Genomic DNA, 27,402 nt, shown 5'->3' with positions numbered 1-27,402 from the left:
TGCACTGAATCTGTAGATTTCTTTGGGCAGTATAGTCATTTTAACAATATTATTCTTCAAAACCATGAGCACAGGATTTTTTCCACTGGTTTGTGTCATCTATAATTTCTTTCCCCAGTGTCTTGTAGTTTTCCTTGTTAGAGATCTTTCACCTCTGTGATTAAATTAATTCCTAGGTGTTTTATGTTTTTGTAGCTATTATAAATGGTATTGCCTTCTTGATTTGGTTTTCAGCTGGACTGTTACTGATGTACAGAAACGCTACTAATTTTGTACATTTATTTTGTATTCTTAAACTTTACTGAACTCGTTTATCAAATTTAAGAGGATTTTTTTGTGGAGTCTTGAGGTTTTTCTAGATACAAGACCATATCATCAGTGAACAGAAATAATCTGACTTTCTCTTTCCCAAATTGGATGCCTTTTCTTTCTTTCTTTTGCCTGATTGCTTTGGCTACGGCTTGAGTACTATGTTGAACAGGAGTGGTGCAAGTGGGCAACCTTGCCTTGTTCCAGTTCTTACAGGGAATGCTTTCAATTTCTCCCCATTCAATATGATGTTGACTGTGGGTTTGTCACATATTCCTTGTATTATTTTGAGGTATGTTCCTTTTATGCCTAATTTGTTCAGAATTTTTATTATGAAGGGATGCTGAAGTTTATTAAATGCTTTTTCTGCGTCTATTGAGATGATCATGTTTTTTGTTCTTAATTGTGTTTATGTGCTATATCACATTTATTGATTTGCATATGCCATATGCCAAGCATAAAAGAAAAAATGATAAATTGAATTTCATCAAAGTTAAAAACTGTTCATCAAAAGACATCATTAAGAAACTGAAAAGGTAAGCAATAGACTGGAAAAAATTATATACATACACATACATATGTACATGTATGGATTTGTGTGTAAATTTATACATCATATACTTATATATAAATGACATATTTATACATTAATATGACACATATATATACACACACAAATGACAAAAGGCTCATACCCAGAATATATAAAATATTTCTACAAATCAATAAGAAAAATACATTAAACCAAATTTAAAAGTTGGGAAATGATTTGAAACAGGCATTTCACGAAAGAGGAAATCCAAAAGTCAGTAAGTATAAATAAAGGTGACCAACTTCATCTGTTGTTTAGGAAGTGCAAATTAAAACCACAATAAGATACTATCACATGTCTACTAGAGTATCTAAATTTAAAATGTACCAGTAACAAACATTAGAGGGGATGGGGATCAAAACTAGAACTCTTACACATTGCTAATGAGAGGTACAATCACTTTGGAAAACTCGGCAATTTCTAATTAAGTTAAATATAGGTCTACTGTATCACACAGCCATTTCACTCCTAGATATATTATTCTTAATAGAAATGAGTGCACATGTCCACAAAGAGATCTGTATGAGAATGTTTATAACAACTTTATTCTGATAAAAACCAGAAACACCCAAATGTCTAACAGGAAAATTTGAAAAATGAATCTGCTCTATTCATACAAAGAAATACAACATTGAAAACCCACTCTTCACACAACCACCTAAATTTCACAGACATGAATTAAGTGAAATAAGTCACAAAACAGCATATATTATAAATGCCATTTATTTAAAGTTCATCAAAAGATAAAACTGATTGATGGCAAAAGAAATTAGAATAGTAGTTACTTCTGGCAGGAGGTTAAGGAGAGTTACTGACAAGAAAAGGGAACAAGGAAACTCTCTAGGGGGGACAGAAATGTTCTGTATATTGTTCTAGGTGGTAGTTACGCAAATATATACATGTATAAAAATTCGCCAGGCTATAATTTTAAAATCTGTGTATTTTACAGTAAGTAAATTATGTCTTCATAAAATTATGATTGAATTAAAAATAACATTTCATGGCTTCATAGAAATATGTAATCATTTTCACTACTCTCAATATTTTGTATAGTTGTTGGACTATATTGCAATGTAGTCATTCTTGAATTAAAGGGCCTTTTGGTTGATTTTGGGGTTTGTTCCGTTATATATTCCCATAAATATTATTGTGTCTGTCTCTGGTATATATGAGCAAGACTTACTCTTGGGTATAGAAGTGAAATTCCTTGGTTGTAGGATATGGGAATGGTTAACTTAAAATATAATGCCAGACCTTTTTGCCAAAGTAGTTGTGCCAAATAGTCTCACCAGCAATAATTAAGAGACACTCTTTATCCACATCTTTTCCAACACCTGGTATTATCAGACTTCTTATTTTTTGGTTTCTCTCAATGAAGTCTTTATTTGTATTTCCCTGATTTCTAATGACATTGAACATCTCATCACATGTTCATTAGCCAAATGTGTCCTCTTTTGTGAAATATCTAGCTCGGTCTTTGACCACTTTATACTAGGTTGTGTTTGTCCCCTCTGTATTGATTGTGAGTTATCCAAATTTCATATTATTCCTCTTTTGCTTATTTGCAGTACAAAAGCCTTTTCCCAGTTTATAGCTTATCAACTTTCCCTCTGGTGTTGTTTTATGAACAAGAGTTCTTAACATAGAGAAACTAATCCATCATTTCTTTTATGTTAGTGCCTTTGGTTACGTTGCTTATGAAATCCTTTCCTACACACCCCAAGATGCAGAATATATTCACCTGTATTTCTGCTTAGAGTTTCCACATTTTGGTTTTTACTAGAAGTCCCTGATTCCTTTGGAGTTAATTTTTGTCTGTGGTGTGAAACAGAAATTCAACTTTACTTTTTCCATATGGAGAACTCTTGATTCCAGCTCCATTTACTGAATAGCCCCTCCTTTCTCTCCTCTCATATTTCATACAACCACTGTTCCAGATACACCTGGATGTGTTTCTGTATTCTGTTTTATTCTGTTTGTCAATAATCATACTGCCCTAATTAACATAGCCCTATAAGTCTTAATATCTGGTAGAGCAAGACATTTGAAATTTCTTGGCTATTTTTGATCCTTTAGTCTTCCATATACATTTTATAGCCAGGAAAGCTTGTGAAATTTTTATTGTATTTGCACTGAATATGTATATCAATCTGGGAAAAATTAATTTTTGATATTAAGTCTCTTGACACATGATTGTGATGTATCTTTATATTTATGTATTCTTCAGTGTTTTTCAATAAAATGTTATAACTTTCCCCGAGGTCTTATAAATGTCCTCCTTATGTCATATTTATTCTTAGATATTTTATATTCTTTGCTACTATTTTACATGATTTCTTCATTTTTATTACATTTTCTATTTAGTTCCTAATGAATAGAAGTGCACTTGACTTTTGTATATTAATCTTAAATCCAGCTACCTTGCTCAGCTCTCCTATTATTTCTAATAACTTATTTGTAGATTACTATAAATAATAAATCTTATTTCTGCTTTTCAAGTCTCACCTTAGTCTTAAGTTGATTAAAATCAACAATGTTAGAGGGAAAAAAAGCTGACTTTCTTGACTATTCTCTATTTTAAAGGAAATTCTTCTCACATTTCCTATTCAGAATGATATTTTCTGTAGATCAGGTTAAGGAAGTTTCCTTTTCTTTTTAATTATGAATATATATTGAGTCTTATTACAAATGATTTCTCTGACACGATATGATTTTTTCCTTTAATATATTAATGTGGGGATTTATACTTACAGATTCTGAAATTAATTCATCATTGTATTGTTGGGGATACTCAAGTTGGCCAAGATATATTATCTGTTAATATAAACAGCTGCATCCAACTTGCTAATAGTATGTCTAAGGTTTTATATCAATATTAGTAAGTGAAATGGATAGTTTTCCTTTGTCATAATGTCTTGGTCTAGTTTTGTACCCTGCAGTTTAGAAGGTATAGTCTTAGGATAAATTAGGAAATTTTTTCTCTTTTGAGGGGTAAAAGAAGAGTTATAAGTTTAAGATGAAAGTATGGTAGAATTCTAAAGTCATTTGGGCCTGGTGTTTTGCTTGTAGAAGACTTTGAACTATTGCTTCAATTTCTTTAATAATTACGACAATTCAAGTTTTCTATTAAGACTGTCTTGTATAACTATATTTTTCTAGGAAAATAATTGTTTTCATTTTGACTGAGTTTGCAGAAGTATTCACATACACCTAGTAGTATTACCTAGTAGGATTCTCTTATCTTTCTAATCTCTCCTTTATCTATGGCTATAGTCCCTCTTCCATATGTAAGATTTTTTCTCTCTTTTCTTTTCTTTTTTCTTTCTTTTTTTTTTTTTTTTTTTTTTTTTTTTTTTTTTTTTTGAGTCAGGGTTTCACACTTTCACCCAGGCTGGAGTGCAGTAATGCAATCACGAGTCACTGCAGCCTCCACTCTCCTAGACTCAGGTAATCCTCCCACCTCAGCCTTTCAAATAGCTGGGAACACTACTAAAAATCAGCCAGGCACAGGCCACCATGCCTGGCTGATTTTTAAAATTTTTTGTAGGGACGGGGTCTCACTATGTTGTATAGGCTTGTCTTAAACTCCTGGACTCAAGCAATCTACCTGCCTTGGCCTCCCAAAGTGCTGGGATTATAGGCATGAGCCACCATGCCCAGCCTGTTTTCTCTATTTCTTTCTTAATTTTGCCAAAGATTTATTTTGTTTTTTTTTTCAAAGAACCAAATATTGACTTTGTTGATCTTTTCTATTCTACCTTTGTGTTCTATTTAGTTGATTTTCGCTCTTAGTTTGATCTTTCCCACTACTTTATTTGGTTTTACTCTGTTAAAATTCTGAAATTTTTAGTTAGATATCATTAATTTTCTGTATTTCTCTTTTTCTAATATAAATATTAAACTTCTACTGAAGTACATGTTTGCTGTATCCTCCAAGCTTTAGTATGTTGTGTTTTCATTATCATTCAGTTCTAGGAATTTAAATTTTTTCTTATTAGGGTTTATTCATTGACTTATGAGTTGTTCAGAAGCAATGTGATTTATTTTCCAGGTATATGCAGATATTTAATCTTGTTGTTTGCTGACTTTTAACTGTGTACTATTAGAGAACATGATCTGTGTTAACTTTATTAAGGCTTCCTTGCTTCATGGCCTAGGACAAGATCAATTTTAGTAAATGTTCCACATGTGCTTGAGAACATGTACATTCTCTAATTAGAGAACTGTGTATGTGTCTACTAGAATAAGAGTGTTGTATTGTTAAAATCATCCATATATTTTTTCTTTGTTTCATATATCAGTAACTGAGAGAAGTGCATTACAATCTCCCACTATAATGGATTTGCCAATTTCTCATGCAATGTTGTCAATTTTTGATATATATTTAAGGTTATTTTATTAGTTGCATACATTATTAAAATTACTATATAATCTTTTTAAAAATTTTTTATACTTTAAGTTCTAGGGTACATGTGCATAATGTGCAGGTTTGTTACATATGTATAGTTGTGCCATGTTGGTGTGCTGCACCCATCAGCTCATCAGCACCCATCAACTCGTCATTTACATCAGGTATAACTCTCAGTGCAATCCCTCCCCCCGCCCCCCTCCCCATGATAGGCCCCGGTGTGTGATGTTCCCCTTCCCGAGTCCAAGTGATCTCATTGTTCAGTTCCCACCTATGACTGAGAACATGCGGTATTTGGTTTTCTGTTCTTGTGATAGTTTGCTAAGAATGATGGTTTCCAGCTGCATCCATGTCCCTACAAAGGACACAAACTCATCCTTTTTTATGGCTGCATAGTATTCCATGGTGTATATGTGCCCCATTTTCTTAATCCAGTCTGCCACTGATGGACATATGGGTTGATTCCAAGTCTTTGCTATTGTGAATAGTGCCGCAATAAACATACGTGTGCATGTGTCTTTATAGCAGCATGATTTATAATTCTTTGGGTATATACCCAGTAATGGGATGGCTGGGTCATATGGTACATCTAGTTCTAGATCCTTAAGGAATCGCCATACTGTTTTCCATAATGGTTGAACTAGTTTACAATCTCACCAACAGTGTAAAAGTGTTCCCATTTCTCCACATCCTTTCCAGCACCTGTTGTTTCCTGACTTTTTAATGATCGCCATTCTAACTGGTGTGAGATGGTATCTCATTGTGGTTTTGATTTGCATTTCTCTGATGGCCAGCGATGATGAGCATTTTTTCATGTGTCTGTTGGCTGTTTGCATGTCTTCTTTTGAGAAATGTCTGTTCATATCCTTTGCCCACTTTTTGATGGGGTTGTTTTTTTTTTCTTGTAAATTTGTTTGCGTTCTTTGTAGGTTCTGGATATTAGCCCTTTGTCAGATGAGTAGATTGCAAAAATTTTCTCCCATTCTGTAGGTTGCCTGTTCACTCTGATGGTATTTTCTTTTGCTGTGCAGAAGCTCTTTAGTTTAATGAGATCCCATTTGTCAGTTTTGGCTTTTGCTGCCATTGCTTTTGGTGTTTTAGACATGAAGTCTTTGCCTATGCCTATGTCCTGAATGGTATTACCTAGGTTTTCTTCTAGGGTTTTTATGGTATTAGGTCTAACATTTAAGTCTCTAATCCGTCTTGAATTAATTTTCATATAAGGAGTAAGGAAAGGATCCAGTTTCAGCTTTCTACTTATGGCTAGCCAATTTTCCCAGCACCATTTATTAAATAGGGAATCCTTTCCCCATTTCTTGTTTCTCTCAGGTTTGTCAAAGATCAGATGGCTGTAGATGTGTGGTATTATTTCTGAGGACTCTGTTCTGTTCCATTGGTCTATATCTCTGTTTTGGTACCAGTACCATGCTGTTTTGGTTACTGTAGCCTTGTAGTATAGTTTGAAGTCAGGTAGCGTGATGCCTCCAGCTTTGTTCTTTTGACTTAGGATTGTCTTGGAGATGCGGGGTCTTTTTTGGTTCCATATGAACTTTAAAGCAGTTTTTTCCAATTCTGTGAAGAAACTCATTGGTAGCTTGATGGGGATGGCATTGAATCTATAAATTACCTTGGGCAGTATGGCCATTTTCACAATATTGATTCTTCCTATCCATGAGCATGGTATGTTCTTCCGTTTGTTTGTGTCCTGTTTTATTTCACTGAGCAGTGGTTTGTAGTTCTCCTTGAAGAGGTCCTTTACATCCCTTGTAAGTTGGATTCCTAGGTATTTCATTCTCTTTGAAGCAATTGTGAATGGAAGTTCATTCATGATTTGGCTCTCTGTTTGTCTGTTACTGGTGTATAAGAATGCTTGTGATTTTTGCACATTAATTTTGTATCCTGAGACTTTGCTGAAGTTGCTTATCAGCTTAAGGAGATTTTGGGCTGAGACAATGGGGTTTTCTAAATATACAATCATGTCATCTGCAAAGAGGGACAATTTGACTTCTTCTTTCCTAACTGAATACCCTTTATTTCTTTCTCTTGCCTGATTGCCCTAGCCAGAACTTCCAACACTATATTGAATAGGAGTGGTGAGAGAGGGCATCCCTGTCTTGTGCCAGTTTTCAAAGGGAATGCATCCAGTTTTTGCCCATTCAGTATGATATTGGCTGTTAGTTTGTCATAAATAGCTCTTATTATTTTGAGGTACGTTCCATGAATACCGAATTTGTTGAGCGTTTTTAGCATGAAGGGCTGTTGAATTTTGTCAAAAGCCTTTTCTGCATCTATGGAGATAATCATGTGGTTCTTGTCTTTGGTTCTGTTTATATGCTGGATTACGTTTATTGATTTTTGTATGTTGAACCAGCCTTGCATCCCAGGGATGAAGCCCACTTGATCATGGTGGATAAGCTTTTTGATGTGCTTCTGGATCCTGTTTGCCAGTATTTTATTGAGGATTTTTGCATCGATGTTCATCAGGGATATTGGTCAAAAATTCTCTTTTTTTGTTGTGTCTCTGCCAGGCTTTGGTATCAGGATGATGTTGGCCTCATAAAATGAGTTAGGGAGGATTCCCTCTTTTTCTATTGTTTGGAATAGTTTCAGAAGGAATGGTACCATCTCCTCCTTGTACCTCTGGTAGAATTCCGCTGTGAATCCATCTGGTCCTGGACTTTTTTTGGTTGGTAGGCTATTAATTATTGCCTCAATTTCAGAGCCTGCTATTGGTCTATTCAGGGAATCAACTTCTTCCTGGTTTAGTCTTGGGAGAGTGTAAGTGTCCAGGAAATTATCCATTTCTTCTAGATTTTCTAGTTTATTTGCGTAGAGGTGTTTATAGTATTCTCTGATGGTAGTTTGTATTTCTGTGGGGTCAGTGGTGATATCCCCTTTATCATTTTTTATTGCATCTACTAGATTCTTCTCTCTTTTCTTCTTTATTAGTCTTGCTAGTGGTCTGTCACTTTTGTTGATCTTTTCAAAAAACCAACTCCTGGATTCATTGGTTTTTTGGTGGGTTCTTTGTGTCTCTATCTCCTTCAGTTCTGCTCTGATCTTAGTTATTTCTTGCCTTCTGCTAGCTTTGGAATGTGTTTGCTCTTGCTTCTCTAGTTCTTTTCATTGTGATGTTAGAGTGTCAATTTTAGCTCTTTCCAGCTTTCTCTTTTGGGCATTTAGTGCTATAAATTTCCCTCTACACACTGCTTTAAATGTGTCCCAGAGATTCTGGTATGTTGTATCTTTGTTCTCATTGGTTTCTAAGAACATCTTTATTTCTGCCTTCGTTTCGTTATGTACCCAGTAGTCATTCAGGAGCAGGTTGTTCAGTTTCCATGTAGTTGAGCGGTTTTGATTGAGTTTCTTAGTCCTGGGTTCTAGTTTGATTGCACTGTGGTGTGAGAGACAGTTTGTTATAATTTCTGTTCTTGTACATTTGCTGAGGAGTGCTTTACTTCAAATTATGTGGTCAATTTTGGAATAAGTGCAATGTGGTGCTGAGAAGAATATATATTCTCTGGATTTGGGGTGGAGAGTTCTGTAGATGTCTATTAGGTCTGCTTGCTGCAGAGATGAGTTCAAGGATTCCTGGATATCCTTGTTAACTTTCTGTCTCGTTGATCTGTCTAATGTTGACAGTGGGGTGTTGAAGTCTCCCATTATTATTGTATGGGAGTCTAAGTCTCTTTGTAAGTCTCTAAGGACTTGCTTGATGAATCTGGGTGCTCCTGTATTGGGTGCATATATATTTAGGATAGTTAGCTCTTCCTGTTGAATTGATCCCTTTACCATTATGTAATGACCTTCTTTGTCTCTTTTGATCTTTGATGGTTTAAAGTCTGTTTTATCAGAGACTAGTATTGCAACTCCTGCTTTTTTTGGGTCTCCATTTGCTTGGTAGATCTTCCTCTATCCCTTTATTTTGAGCCTATGTATGTCTCTGAATGTGAGATGGGTCTCCTGAATACAGCAAACTGATGGGTCTTGACTCTTTATCCAGTGTGCCAGTCTGTGTCTTTTAATTGGAGCATTTAGTCCATTTACATTTAAGGTTAATATTGTTATGTGTGAACTTGATCCTGCCATTATGATGTTAACTGGTTATTTTGCTCGTTAGTTGATGCAGTTTCTTCCTAGCCTCAATAGTCTTTACATTTTGGCATGTTTTTGCAATGGCTGGTACCGGTTGTTCTTTTCCATGTTTAGTGCTTCCTTCAGGGTCTCTTGTAAGGCAGGCCTGGTGGTGACAAAATCTCTAAGCATTTGCTTATCTGTAAAGGATTTTATTTCTCCTTCACTTATGAAACTTAGTTTGGCTGGATATGAAATTCTGGGTTGAAAATTCTTTTCTTTAAGAATGTTGAATATTGGCCCCCACTCTCTTCTGGCTTGTAGAGTTTCTGCCGAGAGATCTGCTGTTAGTCTGATGGGCTTCCCTTTGTGGGTAACCCGACCTTTCTCTCTGGCTGCCCTTAAGATTTTTTCCTTCATTTCAACTTTGGTGAATCTGGCAATTATGTCTTAGAGTTGCTCTTCTCGAGGAGTATCTTTGTGGCGTTCTCTGTATTTCCTGGATTTGAATGTTGGCCTGCCCTACTAGGTTGGGGAAGTTCTCCTGGATGATATCCTGAAGAGTGTTTTCCAACTTGGTTCCATTTTCCCCCTCACTTTCAGGACCACCAATCAGACGTAGATTTGGTCTTTTTACATAATCCCATACTTCTTGCAGGCTTTGTTCATTTCTTTTTCTTCTTTTTTCTTTAGGTTTCTCTTCTCGCTTCGTTTCATTCATTTGATCCTCAATCGCTGACACTCTTCTTCCCGTTGATCGAGTCGGTTACTGAAGCTTGTGCATTTGTCACGTATTTCTCGTGTCATGGTTTTCATCTCTGTCATTTCGTTTATGGCCTTCTCTGCATTAATTACTCTAGCTATCAATTCTTCCACTCTTTTTTCAATATTTTTAGTTTCTTTGCGCTGGGTACGTAATTCCTCCTTTAGCTCTGAGAAGTTCGATGGACTGAAGGCTTCTTCTCTCATCTCGTCAAAGTCATTCTCCATCCAGCTTTGATCCATTGCTGGCGATGAGCTGCATTCCTTTGGAAAGGGAGATGCGCTCTTATTTTTTGAATTTCCAGCTTTTATGCCCTGCTTTTTCCCCATCTTTGTGATTTTATCTGCCTCTGGTCTTTGATGATGGTGACGTACTGATGGAGTTTTGGTGTAGGTGTCCTTCCCGTTTGATAGTTTTCCTTCTAACAGTCAGGACCCTCAGCTGTAGGTCTGTTGGAGATTGCTTGAGGTCCACTCCAGACCCTGTTTGCCTGGCTATCAGCAGCAGAGGCTGCAGAAAATAGAATATTGCTTAACAGCGAATGTACCTGTCTGATTCTTACTTTGGAAGCTTCCTCTCAGGTGTGTACTCTACCCTGTGAGGTGTGGGGTGTCAGACTGCCCCTAGTGGGGGATGTCTCCCAGTTAGGCTACTCAGGGGTCAGGGACCCACTTGAGCAGGCAGTCTGTCCGTTCTCAGATCTCAACCTCTGTATTGGGAGATCCGCTGCTCTCTTCCAAGCTGTCAGACAGAGTCGTTTGCATCTGCAGAGGTTTCTGCTGCTTTTTTGTTGTTGTTGTTGTTGTTGTTTAGCTGTGCCCTGTCCCCAGAGGTGGAGTGTACAGAGACAGGCAGGTTTCTTTGAGTGCTGTGAGCTCCACCCAGTTTGAGCTTCCCAGTGGCTTTGTTTACCTACGTAAGCCTCAGCAATGGCGGGTGCCCCTCCCCCAGCCTTGCTGCTGCCTTGCAGTTAGGTCACAGACTGCTGTGCTAGCAATGAGGGAGGCTCCATGGGCGTGGAACTCTCCCGGCCAGGTGTGGGATATAATCTCCTGGTGTGCCTGTTTGCTTAAAGCGTAGTATTGGGGTGGGAGTTACCCAATTTTCCAGGTGTTGTGTGTCTCAGTTCCCCTGGCTAGGAAAAGGGATTCCCTTCCCCCTTGTGCTTCCCAGGTGAGGCGATGCCTCGCCCTGCTTCAGCTCTCACTGGTTGGGCTGCAGCAGCTGACCAGCACTGATTGTCCGGCACTCCCTAGTGAGATAAACCCAGTACCTCAGTTGAAAATGCAGAAATCACCTGTCTTCTGTGTCGTTCGCGCTGGGAGTTGGAGACTGGAGCTGTTCCTATTTGGCCATCTTGCTCCGCCCCTCCCTATATAATGTTTTTCAGTTGAATCTTTAATCATTATAAAGTGACCTTCTTTATCCCTTAACGATGATTTGTTTGTGTTAAGGTATATTTAATTGGTATTAATTCCATTATACAGGTTTTCTTTGTGATGTTTCCCTGATATGTCCTTTTCCATTCTTTGTGTTTCAATATTTCCATGTCTTTATGCCTCAAATATGCTTCTTATAAATAGTAGAGAGCTAGATTTTTTAAAAATTCAATTAGACAATATACCTTTAAACAGGTATTTTTAACCAATGTACTTGTAATTATTTCTGTATTTGGACTTGTTTCTCCCATCTAAGCCTGTTATTGAAATGGGAAAAGTTCCCTCAGCGCCTTTGCAGGGCATGCAGTGGGGGTGTGGCTCACTTCTTCTGTGTCCCGCTGCTCAAACCTCTAGAGGGAGCATGCAGATGGGCAGATGTGGGGCTCCAACCCCAGGGCAGCATCTAGGGGTGAATATTTACAGCTCCTGAAGTCCCAGTGGGTGTGTGTTACAGGGTGTTCTTTTAGTTTAGCTGTCCATAGGTGGCTTGTGTTAATCGGTTCAATTAGACCCCCTGCCTTATTGCAAGGACAGAGGGCTTTCTGCATTCCAAGCTTTCTTGCTTTGGTGTACTAGAATAATCTGATCACACGAGGGCTTGGAGAATGAGTGCAAGGTTTTATTGAGTGGAGGTTCTCAGCAGATGGATGTAGAGCCAGAAGGGAGATGGAGTGGGAAGGTGGTTTTCCCCTGGAGTCAGGCAAATCAGCAGCCTGGGCTCTCCTCCAACAGCCCCAGCCAAACTCCATGTTGTTCTGCCGGTGGATGGATTGCAGGCCTGCTGGCTCTGTGCCGCGGTGTGACTCTCGATGTCAAGATGCTTGTGCGTCTGCCTGCTAGGGTCTTGGGGTTTTTATAGGCCCAGGATGGGGGCATGGCAGGCCGGGGTGGTCTTGGAAAATGCAACATTTAGGCAGGAAAAGACAAATGCCGGTCCTCACCTAGGTCTGTGGGCACATGCCCAGGGGTAGAGCCCTAGCCAGGGACCATGCCCTCCTCTACCCACCTTGGCCTCCCAAAGTGCTGGAATTATAGGTGTGAGCCACCATGCCCAGCCTGCTTTCTCTGTTTCTTTCTTAATATTGCCAAAGATGTATTTATTTTGTCGGTTTTTTCAAAGAACCAAATACTGACCTTGTTGATCTTTTCTATTTTATCTTTGTGTTCTATTTAGTTGATTTTTACTCTTAGTTTTATCTTTCTTACTACTTTATTTGGGTTTATTCTGTTAAAATTCTGGAATGTTAAGTTAGATATCATTGAGGGGGCGGAGCAAGATGGCCGAATAGGAACAGCTCCTGTCTCCAGCTCCCAGCGCAAGCGACACAGAAGACAGGTGATTTCTGCATTTTCAACTGAGGTACTGGGTTCATCTCACTAGGTAGTGCCAGACAATCGGTGCTGGTCAGCTGCTGCAGCCCAACCAGTGAGAGCTGAAGCAGGGCGAGGCATCGCCTCACCTGGGAAACACAAGGGGGAAGGGAATCCCTTTTCCTAGCCAGGGGAACTGAGACACACAACACCTGGAAAATTGGGTAACTCCCACCCCAATACTGCGCTTTACCAAGGGTCTTAGCAAATGGGCACACCAGTAGATTATATCCCACACCTGGCCAGGAGGGTTCCACGCCCATGGAGCCTCCCTCATTGCTAGCACAGCAGTTTGCGATCTAACGGCAAGGCAGCAGCAAGGCTGGGGGAGGGGCGTCTGCCATTGCTGAGGCTTAAGTAGGTAAACAAAGCCACTGGGAAGCTCAAACTGGGTGGAGCTCACAGCAGCTCAAGGAGGCCTGCCTGTCTCTGTAGACTCCACCTCTGGGGACAGGGCACAGCTAAACAACAACAACAACAACAAAAAAGCAGCAGAAACCTCTGCAGACGCAAACGACTCCGTCTGACAGCTTGGAAGAGAGCAGTGGATCTCCCAACATGGAGGTTGAGATCTGAGAACGGACAGACTGCCTGCTCAAGTGGGTCCCTGACTCCTGAGTAGCCTAACTGGGAGACATCCCCCACTAGGGTCAGACCGACACCCCACACCTCACATGGTGGAGTACACCCCTGAGAGGAAGGTTCCAAAGCAAGAATCAGACAGGTACACTCGCTGTTCAGCAATATTCTATCTTCTGCAGCCTCTGCTGCTAATACCCAGGCAAACAGGGTCTGGAGTGGACCTCAAGCAATCTCCAACAGACCTACAGCTGAGGGTCCTCACTGTTAGAAGGAAACCTAACAAACAGGAAGGACACCCACACCAAAACCCCATCAGTACCGCATCATCAAAGACCAGAGGCAGATAAAACCACAAAGATGGGGAAAAAGCAGGGCATAAAAGCTGGAAATTCAAAAAATAAGAGCGCATCTCCCCCTCCAAAGGAACGCAGCTCATCGCCAGCAACGGATCAAAGCTGGACGGAGAATGACTTTGACGAGATGAGAGAAGAAGGCTTCAGTCCATCAAACTTCTCAGAGCTAAAGGAGGAATTACGTACCCAGCGCAAAGAAACTAAAAATATTGAAAAAAGAGTGGAAGAATTGATAACTAGAATAATTAATTCAGAGAAGGCCATAAACGAAATCACAGAGATGAAAAGCATGACACGAGAAATACGTGACAAACGCACAAGCTTCAGTAACCGACTCGATCAACTGGAAGAAACAGTATCAGCGATTGAGGATCAAATGAATGAAACGAAGCGAGAACAGAAATCTAAAGAAAAAGAAGAAAAAGAAATGAACAAAGCCTGCAAGAAGTATGGGATTATGTAAAAAGACCAAATCTACGTCTGATTGGCGGGCCTGAAAGTGAGGGGGAAAATGGAACCAAGTTGGAAAACACTCTTCAGGATATCATCCAGGAGAACTCCCCCAACCTAGTAGGGCAGGCCAACATTCAAATTCACGAAATTCAGAGAACACCACAAAGATACTGCTTGAGAAGAGCAACTCCAAGACACATAATTGCCAGACTCACCAAAGTTGAAATGAAGGAAAAAATCTTAAGGGCAGCCAGAGAGAAAGGTCGGGTTACCCACAAAGGGAAGCCCATCAGACTAACAGCAGATCTCTCGGCAGAAACTCTACAAGCCAGAAGAGAGTGGGGGCCAATATTCAACATTCTTAAAGAAAAGAATTTTCAACCCAGAATTTCATATCCAGCCAAACTAAGTTTCATAAGTGAAGGAGAAATAACATCCTTTACAGATAAGCAAATGCTTAGAGATTTTGTCACCACCAGGCCTGCCTTACAAGAGACCCTGAAGGAAGCACTAAACATGGAAAAGAACAACCGGTACCAGCCATTGCAAAAACATGCCAAAATGTAAAGACTATTGAGGCTAGGAAGAAACTGCATCAACTAACGAGCAAAATAACCAGTTAACATCATAATGGCAGGATCAAGTTCACACATAACAGTATTAACCTTAAATGTAAATGGACTAAATGCTCCAATTAAAAGACACAGACTGGCACACTGGATGAAGAGTCAAGACCCATCAGTTTGCTGTATTCAGGAGACCCATCTCACATGCAGAGACATACATAGGCTCAAAATAAAGGGATAGAGGAAGATCTACCAAGCAAATGGAGACCCAAAAAAAGCAGGAGTTGCAATACTAGTCTCTGATAAAACAGACTTTAAACCATCAAAGATCAAAAGAGACAAAGAAGGTCATTACATAATGGTAAAGGGATCAATTCAACAGGAAGAGCTAACTATCCTAAATATATATGCACCCAATACAGGAGCACCCAGATTCATCAAGCAAGTCCTTAGAGACTTACAAAGAGACTTAGACTCCCATACAATAATAATGGGAGACTTCAACACCCCACTGTCAACACTAGACAGGTCAACGAGACAGAAAGTTAACAAGGATATCCAGGAATCCTTGAACTCATCTCTGCAGCAAGCAGACCTAATAGACATCTACAGAACTCTCCACCTCAAATCAACAGAATATACATTCTTCTCAGCATCACATCGCACTAATTCCAAAATTGACCACATAATTGGAAGTAAAGCACTCCTCAGCAAATGTACAAGAACAGAAATTATAACAAACTGTCTCTCACACCACAGTGCAATCAAACTAGAACCCAGGACTAAGAAACTCAATCAAAACCGTTCAACTACATGGAAACTGAATAACCTGCTCCTGAATGACTACTGGGTACACAACGAAACGAAGGCAGAAATAAAGATGTTCTTAGAAACCAATGAGAACAAAGATACAACATACCAGAATCTCTGGGACACATTTAAAGCAGTGTGTAGAGGGAAATTTATAGCACTAAATGCCCAAAAGAGAAAGTTGGAAAGAGCTAAAATTGACACTCTAACATCACAATGAAAAGAACTAGAGAAGCAGCAGCAAACACATTCCAAAGCTAGCAGAAGGCAAGAAATAACTAAGATCAGAGCAGAACTGAAGGAGATAGAGACACAAAGAACCCTCCAAAAATTCAATGAATCCAGGAGTTGGTTTTTTGAAAAGATCAACAAAATTGATAGACCACTAGCAAGACTAATAAAGAAGAAAAGAGAGAAGAATCAAATAGACGCAATAAAAAATGATAAAGGGGATATCACCACCAACCCCACAGAAATACAAACTACCATCAGAGAATACTATAAACACCTCTACTAAAATAAACTAGAAAATCTAGAAGAAATGGATAATTTCCTGGACACTTACACTCTCCCAAGACTAAACCAGGAAGAAGCTGAATCCCTGAACAGACCAATAGCAGGCTCTGAAATTGAGGCAATAATTAATAGCCTATTAACCAAAAAAAAGTCCAGGACCAGACAGATTCACAGCGTAATTCTACCAGAGGTACAAGGAGGAGATGGTACCATTCCTTCTGAAACTATTCCAAACAATAGAAAAAGAGGGAATCCTTCCTAACTCATTTTATGAGGCCAACATCATCCTGATACCAAAGCCTGGCAGAGACACAACAAAAAAAGAGAATTTTTGACCAATATCCCTGATGAACATCGATGCAAAAATCCTCAATAAAATACTGGCAAACAGGATCCAGAAGCACATCAAAAAGCTTATCCACCATGATCAAGTGGGCTTCATCCCTGGGATGCAAGGCTGGATCAACATACAAAAATCAATAAACGTAATCCAGCATATAAACAGAACCAAAGACAAGAACCACATGATTATCTCCATAGATGCAGAAAAGGCCTTTGACAAAATTCAACAGCCCTTCATGCTAAAAACGCTCAACAAATTCGGTATTCATGGAACGTACCTCAAAATAATAAGAGCTATTTATGACAAACTAACAGCCAATATCATACTGATTGGGCAAAAACTGTATGCATTCCCTTTGAAAACTGGCACAAGACAGGGATGCCCACTCTCACCACTCCTATTCAACATAGTATTGGAAGTTCTGGCTAGGGCAATCAGGCAAGAGAAAGAAATAAAGGGTATTCAGTTAGGAAAAGAAGAAGTCAAATTGTCCCTGCTTGCAGATGATACAATTGTATATTTAGAAAACCCCATTGTCTCAGCCCAAAATCTCCTTAAGCTGATAAGCAACTTCAGCAAAGTCTCAGGATACAAAATTAATGTGCAAAAATCACAAGCATTCTTATACACCAGTAACAGACAAACAGAGAGCCAAATCATGAATGAACTTCCATTCACAATTGCTTCAAAGAGAATAAAATACCTAGGAATCCAACTTACAAGGGATGTAAAGGACCTCTTCAAGGAGAACTACAAACCACTGCTCAGTGAAATAAAACAGGACACAAACAAACGGAAGAACATACCATGCTCATGGATAGGAAGAATCAATATTGTGAAAATGGCCATACTGCCCAAGGTAATTTATAGATTCAATGCCATCCCTATCAAGCTACCAATGAGTTTCTTCACAGAATTGGAAAAAACTGCTTTAAAGTTCATATGGAACCAAAAAAGACCCCGCATCTCCAAGACAATCCTAAGTCAAAAGAACAAAGCTGGAGGCATCACGCTACCTGACTTCAAACTATACTACAAGGCTACAGTAACCAAAACAGCATGGTACTGGTACCAAAACAGAGATATAGACCAATGGAACAGAACAGAGTCCTCAGAAATAATACCACACATCTACAGCCATCTGATCTTTGACAAACCTGAGAGAAACAAGAAATGGGGAAAGGATTCCCTATTTAATAAATGGTGCTGGGAAAATTGGCTAGCCATAAGTAGAAAGCTGAAACTGGATCCTTTCCTTACTCCTTATACGAAAATTAATTCAAGATGGATTAGAGACTTAAATGTTAGACCTAATACCATAAAAACCCTAGAAGAAAACCTAGGTAATACCATTCAGGACATAGGCATGGGCAAGGACTTCATGTCTAAAACACCAAAAGCAATGGCAACAAAAGCCAAATGTGACAAATGGGATCTCATTAAACTAAAGAGCTTCTGCACAGCAAAAGAAAATACCATCAGAGTGAACAGGCAACCTACAGAATGGGAGAAAATTTTTGCAATCTACTCATCTGACAAAGGGCTAATATCCAGAACCTACAAAGAACTCAAACAAATTTACAAGAAAAAACCAAACAACCCCATCAAAAAGTGGGCAAAGAATATGAACAGACATTTCTCAAAAGAAGACATGCATACAGCCAACAGACACATGAAAAAATGCTCATCGTCACTGGCCATCAGAGAAATGCAAATCAAAACCACAATGAGATACCATCTCACACCAGTTAGAATGGCAATCATTAAAAAGTCAGGAAACAACAGGTGCTGGAGAGGATGTGGAGAAATAGGAACACTTATACACTGTTGGTGGGATTGTAAACTAGTTCAACCATTATGGAAAACAGTATGGCGATTCCTTAAGGATCTAGATCTAGTAGTACCATATGACCCAGCCATCCCATTACTGGGTATATACCCAAAGAATTATAAATCATGCTGCTATAAAGACACATGCACACGTATGTTTATTGCGGCACTATTCACAATAGCAAAGACTTGGAATCAACCCATATGTCCATCAGTGGCAGACTGGATTAAGAAAATGGGGCACATATACACCATGGAATACTATGCAGCCATAAAAAAGGATGAGTTTGTGTCCTTTGTAGGGACATGGATGCAGCTGGAAACCATCATTCTCAGCAAACCATCACAAGAACAGAAAACCAAACACTGCATGTTCTCACTCATAGGTGGGAACTGAACAATGAGATCACTTGGACTCGGGAAGGGGAACATCACACACCGGGGCCTATCATGGGGAGGGGGGCGGGGGGAGGGATTGCACTGAGAGTTATACCTGATGTAAATGACGAGTGGATGGGTGCTGACGAGTTGATGGGTGCAGCACACCAACATGGCACAAGTATACATATGTAACAAACCTGCACGTTATGCACATGTACCCTAGAACTTAAAGTATAATAAGAATAAAAAAAAAAGATATCATTAATTTTCAGTTCCTGCCCCCTTCCGTATCATTTTTATTTCAGTGTCTCCCACTCTTTATATGTTTTTCATTCCTTCCTACTTTAAAAATCTGATGCCTCCATATTCTCCTTTAGCACACTTTCATGTGCTGCTCCCATGCCCTTTCCCCCTTCCCAGTGCTCGTGATGTGGATATTATCATGAATTTTAATTCTGGGTTATTATGATTATGTTTCCTCTTCTTTGATTTTGTGTTGTTTTTGTATTTTTTGATACCAGCAAACTCTACCAAGATATTTAAAGACTCTTGCTGCACACGGCTCTTGTGGCATCTCCTGGATTTGTTTTTCCTCCTCTGTAAGTACTTCTACCATGTGTTTTAACTGTAGGACTCTTGTGGCAAACCCTCTGAGCTCTTGTATATTTGAAAATATCTTAATCATTCCCTTTCATATGAATAACAATTTGAATGGATATAAAATTTGAAATTGAAAGGTCTTTTTCCCTTAATATATTTAACATATTACTCCAGTTACTCTTGCATCCAATGTTGCTGCTGAAAAGTAGGATGTCAATGTGATTGTTGTTCTTTTTTATATGATTTGCTCATTCTCTCTGGGAGCTTTTAGAATTTTTCTTTTCAATGTTTTAAAATTTCATTATGTCTATTTGTCAGTTTTTTTCTTCTCTCTTATTGGCTAGTCTATCATTTCTTTAAAGCTAAGTTCTTTCTTTAATTCTGATGAATTTATCCCCATTATTTCTTAAAAGATTTCCTCCTCCCTCTTTTTATTTTTTCTCTGAGAATCCTATTAGATAGATTTTGGCACTTTTACATTTAACCCTATATATCTTTTCTATTTTCAATTTGTTTATCCTCTCCTGCTTCCTTCTGTATAAAGTTCTACAATCTGATCATCTAGTTTTAAAATTCATTCTTTAGCTGTATCTACTATGTATCCTATATCACTGCATTCTATATTTCAACTACTATATTTTTCATACCTACTTGGTTCTGTTTTTATTTCTTATTCTTGCGTCATATTATCAACATCTTCCCTTATCTCTCTTAGTATGTTCACTTTGTAAATTTTTAAATTCTAGGACTGCGTATTCTAAACTCTCTTCTAATGGTGTTTGAAACTTGGCCTCTGAGCTTTTCCTGGGAAGCATTGGCACCCCAGAAGACAAGGCATGGATCTAGAGCCAGTCCTGGCCCTTGGACTCGGGAGATCAAGGAAGAGTATGGGGAAGAATCCTAGATACCAAAAGCCTGCCCCACTAAGCAACTCCTCAATTCAGGGTTTCACACATGCCCACCTCTTCCCGCCAGGAGAAATAATCTGAGGAGAAGGCACTCCTAGAGTACACCGAAAGCATCACCCAGCAGTCCTAGAGTTTGGAGGCCAAAAGGTAAGAAGTCAATGCCTACAACGAGTTAATTCCCACCCATTTTCCTTGGCTTCTCATTCAATTAGGGCTTCAGTGCTGCTCTGATTTTATTACTTCAGACCCTTGTGAGGAGATAAGCATCGGTGTCCCAAAGCAAGTGATGAGAGGCAAAAGGGGAAACTGGGTTGTTTTGTGTTTCCATTTTAATTCCCTCCTTTGGCTGCACCCTCACCCACTACCCACACCAGCTCAAGCTATCCCTTTATCTTCCCAGGGATTTCTCACTCTTCTCTGAATCCTGGTATCATGAGGTTTCTCTCTAAAGTTACTTCAGGTTTAATCTTCAGAGAAGACACAGTATCTTGGCAGGAACCAGAATGTCCTCTAGCAGGCCCTTCACTGAGTGGTCTTGAAACATAAACAGCTGTGATCAACTGCATAACACTACTATGTCAAAAGTCCTTTCGTTCATATCCACTTATTTATATAAGGTTCTTAGTGTCTATAAAAACTAAAAACAGGCCGGGCTCGGTGGCTCAAGTCTGTAATCCCAGCACTTTGGGAGGCCGAGACGGGCGGATCACAAGGTCAGGAGATCGAGACCATCCTGGCTAACACGGTGAAACCCCCGTCTCTACTAAAAAATACAAAAAACTAGCCGGGCGAGGTGGCGGGCGCCTGTAGTCCCAGCTACTCGGGAGTCTGAGGCAGGAGAATGGCGGGAACCCGGGAGGCGGAGCTTGCAGTGAGCTGAGATCCGGCCATAGCACTCCAGCTTGGGCGACAGAGCGAGACTCCGTCTCAAAAAAAATAAATAAAAAATAAAAAAAATAAAAGAAATAAAAACAATACAATATTGCTGAACATTGTCTCATTCTAACAATAGAAATATTCGATCATGTATGCATGAACTAATCGGGAGGGAAAGCAGCCCTATCTATCCACTAAAGCATTTCCAATATAATATTGTTAGTTTAATAATTCTAAAAAAATAAAATCATGTTCTCTTGATTGATTATATACTACTGATAATAATCATAATGAAAAGTCATTCTTAAATAATTTTTAGAAATTATACAGCCTTAGAGTCCCAGGAAACAGAAACAAAAATTTAAATATAAATTTGAACTTTTTTTTGTAAAATGAGACAAATTATAGGTGATTAATAAAATCCATTCAAGCAAAATTATTATTACATTAGGATAAAGTTCTGTGGAAGAAGTAGAATAGAAACACACATTCAAAGAGAAGAATGAATAACCTAGTTTCTGTTAAAGAAGAACTTGCTCATAAATATCTAAAAATGAATGAGATGGATGTCCCATATGGGTAAAAACTGATATTAGCTTTATTTTTAATTACAAATGTTTATATGAGAAATTATATCCCTTGCAATTAATTACATTTATGGTGAAAATTTTTAAAGTTCAACCTAAAAATATCTGAGGAGACTTGTCATTTTTCAAAATTCTTTTTTGTTATAATTTAAACATAAAAGTTTGAACAGATTGTTCCAAAACACTTCATTTTTGTTCCAATCTACAAAACCAGCACTTCTAGACTTTATTTTTTCTCATACCATTTTCCTAGTCACCTAAGAAGCAGTTTTGATTGCTTTTACTCTCTTACCTAACACGTCTACTTAGTTATAAAATTATAAAATTATGTTTTCTTTCTTAGGTCTTCTTTCTCCCCTCTTCTCTGTTCCCACTCACTGCCCTAGTTCCAGTCTTTGTTATCTCATCCCAGTTCACTTCAATTCTCCGGTTTCTGCTTGCCACCATGACAACGTTTATCACACACTGTTGCCAGATAACTCTTCCTGAAGTTCTGTCAGTCCTGGCCAACAATGTATCCACCAACCCACTAACTGATAGAGTCTCAGACACTTGGCTACTTGTTGCCAGCCTGTTCCAATACTCATCGTTTCTATTTAACTCCCGACTCTTGGTTCACCTCCTCATTAAGATCCTGCTTCCTTCCACCCTTTAGCCACGACCTGTGTATATGGGTTCCCTCAAGACCTTCAACTCCAATTTATTCCTAGGGCTCTTCCTAGATTCAACTGAGATTCAAACTACCTCAGGCAAGATACTCCATTCGAATAAGAGTTCTTTCCTCAGAATCTAATCACTATCTCTAGCCCACAGACTTCATCCAAGTCCATTCACATAATGCTCCAAGGGTGAGAGGGATAAAAGAGAAAACTCACATAAGCACAGCAGTGATCATGGCACTTGAGTGCCTTTTAGTAGTAAGTCATTGCCAAATGAATCAAATGTAAAGTCTTAGGGTCTAGAGCAAAATAGCTCTAACCTTCCTTTTCAACACAATTTCCCACTACTGTCCTATATGCCTTCTATGGTTATAGAAAAAAAAGGAACTACAAATTATTCTCTGAGTATACTTCATATTTTTTCTATCTTTATGCCTTTGAAAAGTTATTTCTATCTAGAATTCTCTTACCTTCCTTACCCAGACTCCTACATTAATTTCTATTTTTACCCAGTTTTAAAAAAGCCAGATCACATATTACCTCCACCCCTCAGTAATTTTTATAATCCCCTAAAGCAGGGGTGTCCAATCTTTTGGCTTCCCTGGGCCACATTGGCAGAATTGTCTTGGGCCACACATAAAATACACTAACACTAACAACAGCTGAAGAGCCAAAAATAAATAAATAAATAAATAAATCTCATAACGTTTTTAAGACAGTTTATGAATTTGTGCTGGGTTGTGAGTTGGACAAGCTTGCTTAAAAGAATAATAGCTCTCTTCTTGGAAATTTAGTAGTAGTTGTTATAGTACAATTACGTCCTTGTGGATCTATCATTCTCTGCCAGTGTTTTTGTTTTAAACCCTTTATTAGGCTGTGGGCAACCTGTGGGCAGGGACCATGCCAGACTGATCCTTGTGTCCTCCAAAGCACATAGTAGTTATCTAATAAACATTTGTTGAATTATTGAGTAATAACCAATAATTGAATATTGAGTAAATCCCCAAGTGTCCTGGCTCATGAGCTTTTCCTTAACATAAATTTTTTTTTTTTTTTTTTTTTTTTTTTTTTTTTTTAGATGGAATCTTGCTCTGTCACCCAGGTTGGAGTGCAGTGGTGCGATCTTGGCTCACTGCAACCTCCACCTCCTGGGTTCAAGCGATAAGCGATTCTTCTGCCTTAGCCTCCCAAGTAGCTGGTACGAGAGGCACCCGCTACCATGCCAGGCTAATTTTTGTATTTTTAGTAGAGATGGGGTTTACCATATTGGCCAGGCCGATCTCAAACTCCTGACCTTGTGATCCACCCACCTCGGCCTCCCAAAGTGCTGGTATTACAAACGTGAGCCACCATGCCTGGCCTCCTTAACGTAATTCTTATGGAAAGCTTCATTAGAGACTCAAAAATGTATTCACATATATAAGATTAATTCAGAATGTATGAATAACTACATACAGTAAAATAAAGTAAGAGTTAACATATTTAGGATGAAAATATACAGAAGGAAAAAATAACAGCCAACAATTAGTTAGGTATCAGAAAATTTCCATCCTCTTATACAGAGTATATATGTTAAAGCTAGAGGTCAAAAGCTAATGATCAAAACCCGAATAACAATACGTAAATTAATGAACAAAGGCCCTGTTCATACATTAGGAAAGACTGTTCTGAAATTAGTCCCTACACCTTGATTACAAAGTGCTTTTGCAAGGTTGTGACTACAAAGCAAAGTACAGACTTACTTGTGGTAAATTAATTACTCAAGGAGAAGAACTGTTTTATTCATCTTTGTACCTCTCTAGTACCTGATGGATTAAATAAAATGATACTTGCTACAATCAATATAGACATTTGGGTGATTGAGGTCCTATTTAAAATAAGCCACCTGGCAAGACTGATGCACTTTAACGATATTAATAATTTCTTTCATTTCAAAGAGCATACAACTGTTCTTTACTACCTATGAAATGAAGTTAAAATTGTAACCTGGATTCAAGTCCACTCATGATTTTCTTTTCTTTCTTAGTCTCACAATTTTCTTTCCTTTTCTGGTCTCATTTCTCACTTCTTTCCTTCAAGCTTCTTATCTGCCAGTCAAATTAAACTTTCTGACTTCACGCTTGCTTGCCTCCATACCTCTGGTCATTTTGTAATTTCTTATGTCATTTATCATTTTCTTCCTTGCATTGAATCTTATACATAGGTTGTTTTCCTTACTAAATTGTAAGTTCCTTATGTCAGAGACCATGTCTTATGTGGCTTTAACTATATTTTATACCTACACTTGGTACCTGGTAGGCGCACCCGTGCGTGCACACACAATGTGTTGAAGGAATTAATGTTTGAATACCATTAAAGCTCAAACTACATTTTGGCAAGACATTAAAAAAAAAAAAAAAAAAACTGGCTTCCTTAATTTATAGCAGTGGCTTTTAAACATAAGTGGGCAGAAGAAATACCTGGGAAACTTGTTTAAAATGTAAATTCTTGGTGTTATTTGCCACCAAGAGACTTTGAAGGAATACCAAGGCAATTACCTAATAAGAAGCAATTAACTCCTGAACCACAGTTGACAGTAAAAGGAAACAAGGAAGAAATGAACGAAAGAAAAGAACCGGCATATTCCCGGCCATTAGAGTCAAACTCTTTCTTTGCAAGAAAGTCATTTCTTGGGTATTTTTCCTTACATCTAACCTCTGACTTTTTAAATCAGGATGACAATATGTATGTGTTTATTTGAAATTCCATTCCCTTAAATGTACAAGAGAAATAGTTATTTTTCTTAGAATACTTTTCAGATAATTACCATATTTCAAAATGCACAGTACATAGGCTAAACCATAGAAACTTTTTATAGAAAAATGTTACTATGTGTTAGGTATTGCAGAAGGTAAGCTCTGGTTATAAAGCAGCAGGGCGCTGAGAGAACTATCATGTTTTCCTTAGATTACTTCAAACAGAGGATATGAGTCATAGAAAGTAAGACTTCAAGTGGTTAAGAAGAGTTTTGCCTTTTAGAAGTTTGTAAAATGCCAGTATTCTAAATTTCATCCACTGAATTCCTTAGGACAATCCGATATAGCACACAATATCTGTCACTTCTCTATCCATTTGGCAAAGACTTCATAGAGACAAATGTTACAGAGGCTCAAAAATGGAGACTACTAGAAAAATGACCAAAGCCAGAAATAAAGTTGTGCTAATTAGAAAACAAATAATTAAATGGCCCAACCCGAATGTTGTGTGATGCTGAAAAGAGATAAATTTCTAAGGCACACCATCTGTTTTACAGTTTATTTTGCTGTACTACAAACCTACTCAATATAGTTTTGCAGTGATCTAGCTGCTAACTCATTTGCACAATTACTTTAGGCCAGAAATAATTATTGCACAGAATCCTTTGAGAGAGCAACACATTCATAGAAGAGGGCAAATAGAATTCATTCTTGGATGAAGACTATTTTTAGCCCTTAAAGAAAAAAAAAAGTTATTTAAAGCAATGATTAGAAATTGCCAAAGGAAAATTAGGTAATTTAAAAGGAGGGTGATATCACTATATATTTATGTATCTAAACTTATCTGAGGTTCTTAATGTTTTAGTGCCTAAAGACATGTTGCTGGGGCCTCTTCTCTCTATCTGTATTTTCTTCCTTATTTATCTCTTCAGTCCAATGGCTTTGTGGTATTTGTATACTCATGATTCTCAAATTTATATCTCCATCTTAAATCTTTCCAGTTTCAAACTCATATATTCAATTATCTGTTTGGTATCGCCACTTGGATGCCACATAAGCATTGCAAACTGATCCTATCTAATACAGAACTCTTGATTCACCATCCCTGTCCCAGAAAGAAATCTATTTCTCCTACAGTCTTCCATATCTCAGTAAATGGCACCAACATCGAACCAGTTATTTGAATAAAATCTAGATGTCATCCTTATCTCTTCTCTTATCCTCATTCTTCATCTAATCCATCATCAAATCCTATCAATTATGCCTCTAAAATATAACTCACGTTTTTCTCTTCATCTCTATTCTATCCAAGTCACTATTATCTCTCAACAGTACTACTTCAACATCTATCTAATTCCCTATTTCCAAGCCATTCCCCACCCAAATAGTCAGAATGATCTTTTAAGAATATTATCGGCCGGGCATGGTGGCTCACGCCTGTAATCCCAACACTTTGGGAGGCCGAGCCGGGCAGATCACAAGGCCAAGAGATTGAGACCATCCTGGCCAACATGGTGAAACCCCGTGTCTACAAAAATACAAAATACAAAATAAAATACAAAACAAAAAATGCAAAAATGTGCTGGGTGTGGTGGTAGGTGCCTTTAGGAGGTACGTGCCTCCTTAGTGCCCAGCTACTAAGGAGGCTGAGGCAGGAGAATCGCTTGAACCCAGGAGCCGAGATTGTGCCACTGCACTCCAGCCCGACGACAGAGCGAGACTCCGTCCCCAAAAAAAAAAAAAATATCATATGCTAATTTACATTTTAAATGTAATTATATCATGTATCCCCAATACCTAACACAGTATCTAGCAAATAATAGATCTACAATTTTTAATAGATGAATACTCTCTAGTAATATTCCCATATGGCTCTAATAATTTCTAATCTCAGTTCACAGAAAAATTTCTGAGGTATCTACAGACCTATCCACTTACTGAATCATTCACTCATTCAGCAATTGTTTGAGGATTGTATTAATCGAAATTAGGTCCAGCTGCACACTATAGGGTATTTTAAAGATGACAGAAGTCTGTTTCCCATTCATAAATTCTGGAGGTAGGCAGTGAAGGGTTGACATGGCAGCTCTGTGAGCTACTATTATGGTTTCTTGCATCTTGTTGCTCTGCCATTTCCAGATTCCACTTTATAATCTAATATGGCTACTCAAACTCACATCTGCATCTACCAGGAAAGAGGAACTACATGAGAAATGCCACACCAGCTCCATTTAAGGACACTTTCCA

At 38.3% G+C, this 27,402-nt stretch overlaps 1 protein-coding gene across 6 annotated transcripts in view; it reads right to left on the bottom strand.

Moving 5' to 3' along the window:
* STK33 (serine/threonine kinase 33) overlaps positions 1-27,402 on the bottom strand; it is a 213,532-nt gene that overhangs the window by 24,296 nt on the left and 161,834 nt on the right. The gene's annotated exons all lie outside the window — the stretch shown is intronic.

Source organism: Macaca fascicularis, chromosome 14 (genome assembly GCF_037993035.2).
Source record: "Macaca fascicularis isolate 582-1 chromosome 14, T2T-MFA8v1.1".
Lineage (NCBI taxonomy): Eukaryota > Metazoa > Chordata > Mammalia > Primates > Cercopithecidae > Macaca > Macaca fascicularis.
The sequence above is the reverse complement of the archived record's forward strand: the minus strand, read 5'-3'. Positions and strand labels throughout refer to the sequence as shown.